The sequence below is a fragment of the Adiantum capillus-veneris genome, chromosome 2 (genome assembly GCF_014529385.1).
Source record: "Adiantum capillus-veneris isolate H3 chromosome 2, ASM1452938v2, whole genome shotgun sequence".
NCBI lineage: Eukaryota > Viridiplantae > Streptophyta > Polypodiopsida > Polypodiales > Pteridaceae > Adiantum > Adiantum capillus-veneris.
Genome location: NC_140932.1, coordinates 52,472,169 through 52,484,408, shown reverse-complemented (window position 1 = coordinate 52,484,408; position 12,240 = coordinate 52,472,169).

The window sequence follows — 12,240 nt, the reverse complement described above, 5'->3', positions numbered from 1 at the left end:
CGCCACTAGTTGCAATAGTTTGCAGTGTATGCCAAGCTCACACGTCAGATTTTGCCTTTTTGTATGATCAAAGAAAATGCGTTACTGTTGAGGGCCACTACCACCCTAAAAAACCAGGATTACCTCTTTTGTACAAACCGTTTAGCCAAATCGGTGTACCCTTTGATGCAACTAATACACTACTAATTGATGATACTCCTGAAAAGGGAGAACTAAATCCGCCGGGAACAACTATCTCACCACCTTCTTTCGAGGGGCATTCCTTCGATTTTTACCTTGAAGACATTCTGATTCCATACTTACAGAAATTGTATCTCAGTCCATTGTTCACGGACGAGTTTGTACTTTCTAATGAATTAAGATGATTCTTCTATCTGTCTTTGTCTTGTCTAACATATATATATATATATATATATATATATATATATATATATATATATATATATATATATATATATATATATATATATATATATATATATATATATATATATATATATATATATATATATATATAGAGAGAGAGAGAGAGAGAGAGAGATTTGACGTGGTAAAGAAATGTATTTCAAGCACACTTTTTCACAGGGCACAATTGAAAAATGAGATCAATAAACTCCATGTCTTAAAAGTCATTTGTATACACTTGGGTTTACAAGAATATCTGTTACATTGACACTACTTCAACCCGACCATCCAACTCTTTGCACAAAATATCTTTTTCTCTTCGCCGCATCACCTTACGGCCAGCTAAGAAAAAGGAAAAATCTGATAGTTCCTTGTCCATTGACTCTTCAATGATGTCATTTCGCAAATGCTGAAGACTGCATAGCTCCCTTATTGTAACCACCAATAGTAGGCCATGCTCTTTATCAATCACTTCCACATCCACAGTAGGATTATCTTCCAAACCTGCAGAAACCTGGTCCATAGGAATGTACTTACCGTTTAGCATTTGTGATCGCATATACCAAAATGAGAGTAACAGTGATTGGCTTGCAATCATGTACTTGACAACTAGAGTATCAAGCGCGACCTCGCACCGTAAACCAATCTCTTCCTTTGCATACCATCCTTTGTCAAGAATTTTGTCACAGGATGACTGCTGAAATGACTTGCACATGAACATAGTTTTTGTAACTCTGATGTTGTATCTATGAAACAGCTCTATGAAGAGTGCAACAGGACAAAAGTTTGCAATTCTAACCAGTTTGGTAGGAATAGAGCTACGTAGAGACCTTTGTATATCCTTGTAGAGCTTACTTCGCATTGCCTCCACCATTGTTTCCTCGGGAACTGGCCAGTCCACAGTGTTCCAATCGGTTGGTAGAGGCAGTTTCACCAACATGCCATTCTTATTCCCTGAGCTGAGTTGGTAAAAGTGGTCATAAAAAAATATTCCCTCATCAGCCAATCTTTTGCTGCTCCTCTCTGAGTACTGTAGAGAACCAATATGGGCATGTACAACATGGAAGAGGCCTATTATGCACTCCACAGGCTCCCATTGCTCATAAGAAGAGGGATAAACATCTACAATATATATAAGAAGAGTTAAACTAAGAGTATCAATAAGTACAAATGACAAATCTAATGTAATTGAGTTGTGAAGAGTAGAGACATTACTCATAACAAGCGGGAGAAACATTGCAAAATATATAAGAAAAGTTATAATGAGAGTATCAGTAAGAGTACTTACAATTGCAACGTGGTTGATGTATATCTGATACATTTCCACCGTTTGCTATCACCTCTGGATGGGTAAACACATGCTGAACAAGAACTTCCTTTACAGATCTTTTGCCGATCTCAACTTTGAAATCCAACACCCTGGCCTTCCATGCTGAGCGGTAAACGTTGATACCACTAGACCTCTTGGGTCTTCTTGGTTGCATGAGGACCCATGAACCTTTGTTTATCCTTTGTGCAACCCATTGGTTGTCTGCACTTATTGAAGCTGGTATTGTAATTGAGGATATGCTACTACTTGGCCTTCTAGGCAAAGTGCCGTTGTTGGTTGTTGGTGTGAGAGACAGTAAACACCTTGAGGCTCTTGGGCGAGAAGACGTGGATGCCATAACTCTCAGAGAAAAGCTTTTGTGGAGGGAGATTCACTTTGAAAGCATTCTAATGGAGGGAAAGTGTTTTAAAATTCCAATATCTTGTGCGGGCTTAATGGTCACCCTCCAGTACGTTAATGACCATAAGAGAATATCAGAAGTGGGACCACACGCAAGCACCTAAAAGCTCGGTAAAAGGAAGGAAATTACTATGCTACAATCCTAGTTTCGTGAAAGTTTTATGCTATTTTCCTATTTTTTGAGTCTTTACAGGTACTTTCCTACGTAACGTAGCCTTCATGCTCATTGGACGCGCTCTATTTTTCTCTCTCTTCATATGGCCCTCCAAATGACCTCCGAAATTTCCTAATGAAGGGTCCAATAAATGACGCATCAACACTTATTGGGGGATCTATTATTAACAAGTTGGGTCATGCCCCGAAAAAATTAATTCTCTTATAGACACAACCTGTTCTATAGAGTAAGGAGGAGATCCTCTCAAAGTGGAATCCTATTTACAATTGAATCATTCAAAAAATCATACCTTCCTATTGAAAGAAGAGAAAGATTCATAACACCCAAAAGAAAGTAGGTTTTCTTTGGTTTTTCTTTTTTGGTTTAAGATATGCCTTGCATAGATATAAGAGATTGCCTATCTTGAAGCCTTTGAGAAGAGTCATGTTATCAGCCAGACCATGCCATGCTTGTCAGCTACAAAAACTTATCATCTCCAACCCTTGAATCACACAAAGTCCATATATATGCAACTCAAATAATTTCTTTGGAATTCATTAAATGATAACTTAAACGAGGTGCAACATTCTTAAAATGAGCCAAATATACCCCAGAGAGTCATACCCCCTTGTGAAGCACATAAAAGTTCGTAACTTGACAACATGGAAGATGGGATCTATCCTTATATCAAAATTTTAGCCAAGGTCAAACTAGACTCAATCAACATACTATGTTAGTCAAATGGTCCTTGCCCAACATTTTAGCATGTATAAAATTGATGCTCCATGATAGCAAGTACTGATGAACATGCCGTAATGCCTTGAATCTAGTGAGAAACATGGCACAATTGTGGGCTCAACTTGAAGTGAGAGAAACTTTTCACATACTTTTAGTGTGTGAACCTTGTGCATAAAGCATATCTTAAGTAGAATTGACCTTGTCAATCATCAAATTGTCATACTTGACAGAGTGTACTCTGTTGTAACAAAAGCTAAAAATTGATTCTTGGAATTAAGGACACTTTATTGGCACGTCTTGCATGTGGCTCATAAAAATTAAACTAACAAGCCCACATCAATGGTTAGCCCATTAACCATGGGTGCTTTTCCAAAATATTATGAGTTCAAGTCTTGGTGGAATGCAATGGTTTTAGCCAATGCTCTGAAGTGCCTTGTACTATCTAGAACTGGCATTGACACAACACAATTTGACCTTGTCATACATAACATGTGGAGTTTTATCCTAGTAATGCCAATTCCCCAACCCTTGGCGGGGTTAAAAGTTGCTCATGATAGCCTTAAAAGCACCTCATTATGCAACTTATAATGCTATCCAAATTAAAGGTAAAAGTTGCTTTTGAAATATTAAAAATTTAAAATTTACCAAATTTGTCGTTCATCCTCGCAATATACTAGCAAGTCCAACCTTCAATTGGATAGACCATTGATAAATCCTTGCTCTTCACATGGTGTTGAGGCTTAAATTCCCTTCGGGAGCCCTTTAGGCTTAAAATTTTGAGCTCCAAATTTGGCTCATGTCATTGCCTTTAGAAGCATGTTACATGAAAGTTGGCTCATAGCTATGGATTTTTGTGTACATAGAGCTCGTCCTATGTACCTTGTAAGCCTTGTGGCATGGCTCATGCCAAGACCCATTGGATAACCAATCATATCCACTTGCAAAGCCTCCAAGTTCGTATGTTGATAGTTATCGCAAACTTTGGAAAGCGATCATTGCATATTTATAAAACTGAAGCCTTGTTTCCATCTTGCAGCACTTTGCTTGCCATGCTTGTGGTCTGATATTACCAATCGGATATCGAAAGCAAATTCTTCAAAATTATTTGAAAAGATTTTGTGGATGTATTGGATAACATTGATGGGAAGATGATTCTCCTTTTGATGCTTCAAGAATGCCTTGATTGATGAGCACCTTCATGTTGAGGAATTTTGTGTTGAGTCCTGAATCATAATGTGGATAGTCCCACTATCATCTACGTGGATAGTCCCACTATCATCTACGCTAACGCTTGGGGGATAGATACAATGGTGCTTGATGAGGTATCTAGGGTGAGTAATATCAAACCATAAGATGTCATCAAAGTATTTATAAGCATGGTAAGGTGACAATTTTGTCAGCTACCAGTATTAGTAGCATTTGCCATAGTTCTGAGGTAGCAATATGTAGACAAAAAGGACTAGGCATGATGTGATTGAGGCCATTTGCAACAGTTTTTTTCATGGCAATGTCATTAAACAACTTGAGGTAAAAAAAGAACACATGTTCATGATCCATATTAAAACCATGGGACAAAAATTTGAAAGTACAAGTACCATCGCTAGATGTAGTAAAAATAACCTTAGCATTACATAAAGTTAACATGAGTGGTTGATGAGCTTCAACTAAATTAGCATAAAAAGGGGAAAAAAAAGGCAATTGTGGATCCTAAAGCCAAAAAAGAATACTCCTAGAAACTTCTTGATGGAAACATGTACTTTATAGGGTAATAAAGGGCTCCATCTTGGTGAAGCTTGGGCATGAGTACAAATCTATCACTCTCGTCCTTTGAAACAAATTTCTACACATTCAATTATACAAGATATTTTTAGCATCACTTTGACAAGTGGCATCAAATATAGACCTAGCACATGGGGGTGGGGTTATTTAGCCACAGATGGTGGGGTTCTAATCATATGAGATCCTCCTTGAGAAGTGCCTACAAATGACTAGCGAGGAGAAGACTCTACTTGAGAAGCCAAAGGGGTCCATGACTATTGTGGAGAAGATGGAGGCTAGGTAAGAATCTAGGGTTGGAGGACCTGCTCTTACCTTTTTCGTTGTGAGATTCACCTCTTGCCCATTTACCAACTCTATTGTCACCAGGAATGCCTAAGGGGGGAGTACAACCTTTCGAAGAAAAATCTCGAGGTCATTGTTGAGGCAGTTCGGGGATGTTTGTTGGTAGAGTGCTCCATGTTTGACATAGACCTTGAGTCCCTCCCTATACCAGAGATGTATCAATAATGCTTTGATGGCTTCTTGCCCTTTTGTAGCTACCCATTTAAAGAACTTTAGAAACTTGCAAGGAAGAACACAGATATCTTGTGTAGCATGAGCCATACAACATGGTCAAACCAAATTACATTACCACAATTTATAGAAGGTTCGTGTTAATTCCAGATTTGGGTGATGTACGATAAGTCCCTCCCAATATATGAAACTACCCCTTTTACTCCAAGCATAGAGCCATAATTGGAAAAGTGTCTCTAAGTCTCAAAATTACCCATGGTGAAAGGACATGCCATTGAGTATGACTCCAAAATCTTACATGCGCTGGTGATGTGCACTAATCAAAGCTTAGCAACTACCTTATCTTGGTCATTAACTAAAGTAGTAGACCCTCATTGAGTGGGGCAAGCAAAGCATAGTTTCCAAAGGCCCAAGTCTTTTGGTTGGCATCCATTAGGTGCAATTCTGGAAATCTCTCAAGGATAAAAGGCTCGATGTATAGGTCACAGGGCTTGGATTCCTTTTTCTTGAAAGTGATAGGAAAGATAAATTCTTGTTCCACAATAGCTACTTCCTCTTCATCCAGATTCACAGGGATGAATCCACTAGTGTTGTTGCATGAAGGGCTAAAAGAAACGGAAGATGGCCCTTGTAAAACCTACCTATGCCTTTGTCTAACCATAGGGTCATTGAATAATTTTTGCCATGCCACATCCATAGACTTATGCTGTGAGGGGATATGTGTTCAAAATGTGAGCCGGGAAGGTGCGGGGTCTTTAGCTATGAGAGGTGTGTGAGAGAGAGAACAATAGACACTGACAGGTCTCGCGATCACCATAATTATCAATAAATCGAGTAAAACTTTATACACAACTTAATTGATAGCCAAGGCAAGCTGTTAACAGCACCGTCACTTGGACTAACTGATAACTAGGAGTTTAAGCTCCTTTTACAAGATTAAGCGAGCCGTTAGCGGCTCTGAGACTTATCAAGATGATTAATCAATTATAAGTTGATGACAATGATAATTTTCCTCCATGCCACTTTTCTTGCATCAATTTCCCTCGAGAAAATTCTCTCCTCTGTTGTGGTTAAGAGCTCTCAAAACTCTCCTTCGATTGTCGTTATTCTTGTCTTGAATTGCTAACAAGAGCTTTGCAAAAATCTCTCTAAACTACCTCTACCTTTGTGTCCCCTTGTTGGAAAGAATTTAAACTTTCTCCGTCTTTGTCTCTAATTTCTTCTACCACAATTGCCAACAATAATCTCCACTCTTCTCCTCTGAATTTCTTGCTCCGATTTCCTTTCTTAGTCAAGAGATAGAGAGATAGAGATCTCCTAGTTCCCTCATCCCCTTGAACTTTCTTATCAAGCCTTTATGTGCTTCAACCTTCTTCTTTCCTCGTGCCTTGCAAGCCTCGGGCCTTCCTTAGTTGAAATGAAGAGAGAGAAAGCATGGTCAAGAAAGAGAGAGTGCAATATAGTCTTCCTCTCTCAAGTCGAGAGAGAAAGTTCCCTTGCTTCTTTGCTTAGATCCGAGAACGAGAGAGAAAGCCTTCCTCCTTGATGTCATGAGCGAGAGAGAAAGCCTTCCTCATTGATGTCGAGAGCCACAGTGATAGATCAAGTCCCTTCTTCATGAACGAGAGAGAGAGAGAGAGAGAGAGAGAAAGTCCGTCCTTGCCGAGCTCTGGTCAAGAGAGAACATACCCCTCCTTGATGTGGCTTGAGAGAGAGAGAGAGAGAGAGAGAGAGCAAGAAACCCCCTCCTTTCTCCTCTCGTTCCTCCTTGTTCAAGAAACTCCTTCCCCTCGATGCCTCATGCCAGTTCCTCCTTTCGTCAAAAATGCCCCCCCCCCCCCCCCCCCCCCCCCCCCCCCTCAATGGCGCCACCGTCATTGATGTTGGAGAGGGGGAATGGGGGAACACACCCAGCACAAACACATGGGCCTCTCTATAGCTCAGGGTATCCAAAGCACCCCTATCCTCTAAGAAAAAACCTTCAAAAACACACTTCTCACTAGCAGACAACTGCCTGCTCAATTTCCACTACTCACACACTCCATGAATCCACCACACAATGCACACATACTGCCACGATTTGTTTCCACCCTTACACACACACACATGCACTCAATCTCACTCTCTCACACAAATCACCGTTGGTCCGGGGGGGCACACACATCCACAAAGCTGGTACCAAGGGGAAACATGAAAGCAAGAGGAAGAGAAGGGGAGAAGGGGAAATGACAGCAAGACGGGGCAGCAGTGGCTTGATTGCACTTCAAAGGCATATACAAAGGCTTGTAATGCCATCACTATGACCGGTTTTAAGAAAAAGGTACAAAGGGATTAACTTGTCAGAGAGCTCCACTTTGCAGGCTTCAAACGGCACAAAAAAAGCCCTTAATTTGATTAAAAATAACCTTTATAGTGGGAGGGCTTCAATTTTGGAAACTGCCCTCTTATTGGCCCATCTGGCATTCACATTTGGTAACTTTGGGAGGACGTAGCCGCCTTGCTTTCCTTTGCTTTCTTTCTCTTTCTTTTGCACTTGAGGGGGGGTGCATTAGCGACCTTGCCAATGCCCCTTGGCATTTTTTTATTTTCATTTTTTCCTTTATTTTTTACCCCTTTGGGGAGCTTAGCCTTGCACTCTTCTTTTGATTTTTTCCCTTTGACCACCTCTGTCCGCGCAGCCCTCTTTTCTCTCTCTTTTTCCCCTCACCCTTCACTTTGGTCCCGCCTTTGCTTGCCCTTGTTTGGCCAGTCTTGGAATGAGCTCCTTGCCTTTGCCTTGTACACATGGCGGCCTTCTCTCTCTCTCTCTCTCTCTCTCTCTCTCTCTCTCTCTCTCTCTCTCTCTCTCTCTCTCTCTCTCTCTCTCTCTCTCTCTCTCTCTCTCTCTCTCTCTCTCTCTCTCTCTCTCTCTCTCTCTCTCTCTCTCTCTCTCTCTCTCGGGACTACCCCCCACCATGGCCATTTGGCTACTTCTCACTTGACCATCGCGGGACACCCCCCTTTACATTAGCGACATCGCTAATGGGGGGCTCCCCGCCTCTTTAAAAGATTGGCCGCGTGAACTGGTCCCGCAGGGTGTTTCCACATCATTTGACTACACCATCATCACCCGCAAGCGTTTACCACCATTAGGCGCCTGCCACCGCCATCCTTAACCAAAATCGATGTCGAGTGCCGCTCGGAGTGCCACTGCGCAGAGCCACCACAACAAGAGCCATGGCCAGCGCTCCAAGAGAGCTCTCACTTTCTCATACAACCCAAGTGGAGCTCTTGATCCACCCTATAAAGCCCGGGTATCCTGTCTCTCCATCGCATGTGGGACATATGATGTGCCACATGGCAGCCTGTGGATCACTGAGCCTCAAGATATTGAAAATCCTCAAAAAAATGCCTTCATATATTCTCCTTTTGGGTCCCCCCATCCCCATGCTCCCTCTTACTGCTCCGGGGTCGGAGGCTTGAGAAGCCAAGCCGTGCCAGACTCCACCTTGTCGGGCCCGGGCCGTGCAAACCTCAGCGTCTTCTGACTCCTTTGAGCTCGTTATCCGAAGCCAGAAAAATAAAAAAAATTATGTGCACGCACCCCTCAAAAAGCAATCCCAAACTTTGACCTATGGTACCACGCTGACCGGGCACCCAATTGACGTGCAGTCAGTTGCTGCCAACTCCACATGAAGCATACTATCACCGAGAACCTTGGCAAGGCCAAAAACATGCAAGATGATGCATTCCCCGATGCGAGAAAATGGGCACAGACCCGGCCCTCGAAAAATCTTCTAATGGCCATAGATTACTATCCAAAGCTCCGATTCCCAATCCAAGAAGACAGGCATGTTCCATAATTTGAGCTCTATGCATCTATCTGCTGACATCTGCCTGGGCCACCTGTTCCTAGCTCCCCTATTCATTGGGGATCTGTAACACCTTTTAACTTTGTACTTCAATATCTTGAGCACCGGGGCTCCGTTTGATGAGCCGTCTGGACCGGCTTCTAGAGCACACTGAACACTACATTACAAAGCACTGGCTTGGCACTTCATACACCTTTAATTCCTATCCCATCTGGACCATCCTTTAGAACCCCTTAAGACATACATTTTTGCTACCCTTTCAAGGAGTACGAACGGAAGTGCGACGCGAGCGAGAGTGCGAGAAGAAGAGCACGACGATATGGTGAACTTGCTCTACTGTAATGTGTAGAGCATAGTGAGTTCTTATTAGGTTTTTACAAAAGAATATGTGTACATACCTGGCGGACCGCCCACTTACCTGGGCGACCACATTGGGCTTTATACCCCAACAACCTCCCACTTAAAGTCCAAAGTGGTACTTTAAGTGTGAGAGAAGCTACTATACAAGCTAATATACAAGAGATGTAGAGAAGTGATGTACAACCCTACACCTAACTGCTTGCAAAAATGCGCAAAGCTCTCTGAGGGAAGTCCTTTTGTAAGTAGATCAGCAGGATTTTCTGTGGTGTGAACTTTGACAAGCTGAAGTTGCTTATCCTCGAGCATTTCCCTGAGGAAATGATACTTCACATCCACATGATTTGTCTTTGAGTGATAAACTGGATTGCGAGCCAATTGTATAGCACTTTGACTATCACAATATAACACAGGAATCTCTTCTTTGATTCCCAAATCTGTTACTAGTCAATTAAGCCAAATTGATTCTTTGCATGCCTCTGATGCTGCAACATATTCAGCCTCTGTAGTAGACTGAGTAACACAATCTTGTAATCTAGAACGCCATGATACTGCTCCACCAGCCAATGTAAAGACATACCCTGACGTAGACCTTCGGTTGTCTAAGTCACCTGCATAATCTGAGTCTGTAAAACCCTTTACACTTAGCTCCTGACTCCCATAGCATATACGCATACACTTTGTAGCTTTCACGTACCTCAATATTCCTTTCACTGCCTCCCAATGTTTCTTGCCTGGGTTTGACATGTATCGACTTACTACTCCCACTGCAAATGCAATGTCTGGGCGAGTAGCAATCATTGCATACATCAAACTACCCACTGCAGACGCATATGGAATCTTATCCATTTCAGCCTGTTCTTCCTCAGACACAGGACAATCTTGTTTGCTAAGTTTCACATATGGTGGCAATGGAACACTCAATGCCTTTCCCTTCTCCATATTGAAACGTTGCAAAACCTTGTCAATATACTCTATTTGAGATAACCAAATCAACTTCTTTGATCTGTCTCTCTCAATGCGCATACCAAGTATATGACTTGCCTCACCCATGTCTTTCATGTCAAATGATTTTGCCATCTTTGACTTCAAAGCTGAAAATTCATCCAAGTGCTTGCCAGCAATCAACATGTCATCCACATACAAAATAAGGATCAGCCAACTACCATCCTTAGCCTTCTTTGTGTATAGACAGTGATCGAACTCACTACGTTTGTAGCCTTGAGAAAGCATAAACTTGTGGAATTTATGGTACCATGCCCTCGGTGATTGTTTTAAGCCATAAAGACTCTTTAACAACTGGCATACCGAATCTTCCTTGCCTTTCTCAACAAACCCTTCTGGCTGCTGCATGTAAATTTCCACATCTAAATCACTATGCAAGAACGCTGTCTTGACATCCATTTGGCGCAACACCAAATCTAATATGGCAACCAATGCAAGAAAGCATCTCAATGTAGTCATCTTGACCACCGGAGAGAAGACTTCATCAAAGTCAATGCCTTGTTCTTGCTTAAAGCCCTTGGCAACAAGCCTTGCTTTGTACTTTGGCTGACTATCATGAGCGGTGATCTTATACCTGTAAACCCATTTACAAGGTAGAGCCTTTTTGCCCTGTGGTAATTTAACTAGCTTCCATGTCTTGTTTTTATGCAGAGCTGTCATCTCTAACTGCATGGCCAATTGCCACTTCCCGGAGTCCTTCATTTGCACTGCTTCCTTATATAATGAAGGCTCATTGCAATCAGTCAACATGACATAGTTCATAGATGGAACAAACCTATCAGGAGGTCGCGTGACACATCCAGATCTATGCACAATAGGTGGCTTAGGCTCAGCCACAACCTGTGGTTCCACTCTATCCTGTCCTTGCTCCTCTTGAGCCCTGACATTTTGTCTTGCACGTGCAGGTCCATCTTCTTGGAAGACAACTCTTCTAATCTCCTCAACCCTCTCAGGTTTATAATGATATTTGGATTCATTAAAGTGAACATCATTTCTGCGGACAACCTTTCTGGATTCGGGATCCCAAAGTCTGTACCCCATCTCACCAGAATTACCATAGCCTAGAAAGATACACTTTCTACTCTTTGGCTCAAGTTTGTTCCTAAATTCCTTTGGAACGTGAGTATATGCCTCACAGCCAAAGACTCTGAGATGCTTGTATGAGGGCATTTTGCCTGACCATACCATCTCTGGCACTGAATCCTTCTGCAAAACCTTACTAGGAGATCTATTTACAAGATGAACAGCTGTTGATACAGCTTCAGCCCAAAACCCATTTGGCAGTTGTGCATTAGACAACATACTTCTGACCTTCTCTTGTATGGTCCTATTCATCCTCTCAGCAACACCATTTTGAGGAGGATTGTAAGGAGCAGTAAGTTCACGTTTTATACCTTTTGACTCACAAAAGTCCTGAAAGGCCTTTGAAACATACTCTCCACCATTGTCAGTGTGTAAGCATTTAAGCTTTTTGCCACCCTGATTCTCCACAATTGTCACAAACGTTTTGAAAACACTAAACGCTTCATCCTTGTGCTTGAGAAATTAAACCCATACTTTCCTCGAGTAATCATCTATAAATGTCATAAAGTAAGAAGCTCCCCCTAGAGATAGCTTAGGCATAGGTCTACACAAATCACTATGAACAAGTGCCAACTGTGTATCTCTTCTACTTCTTCTATGCTTATGTGGCTGCTGTGTTTGCTTAG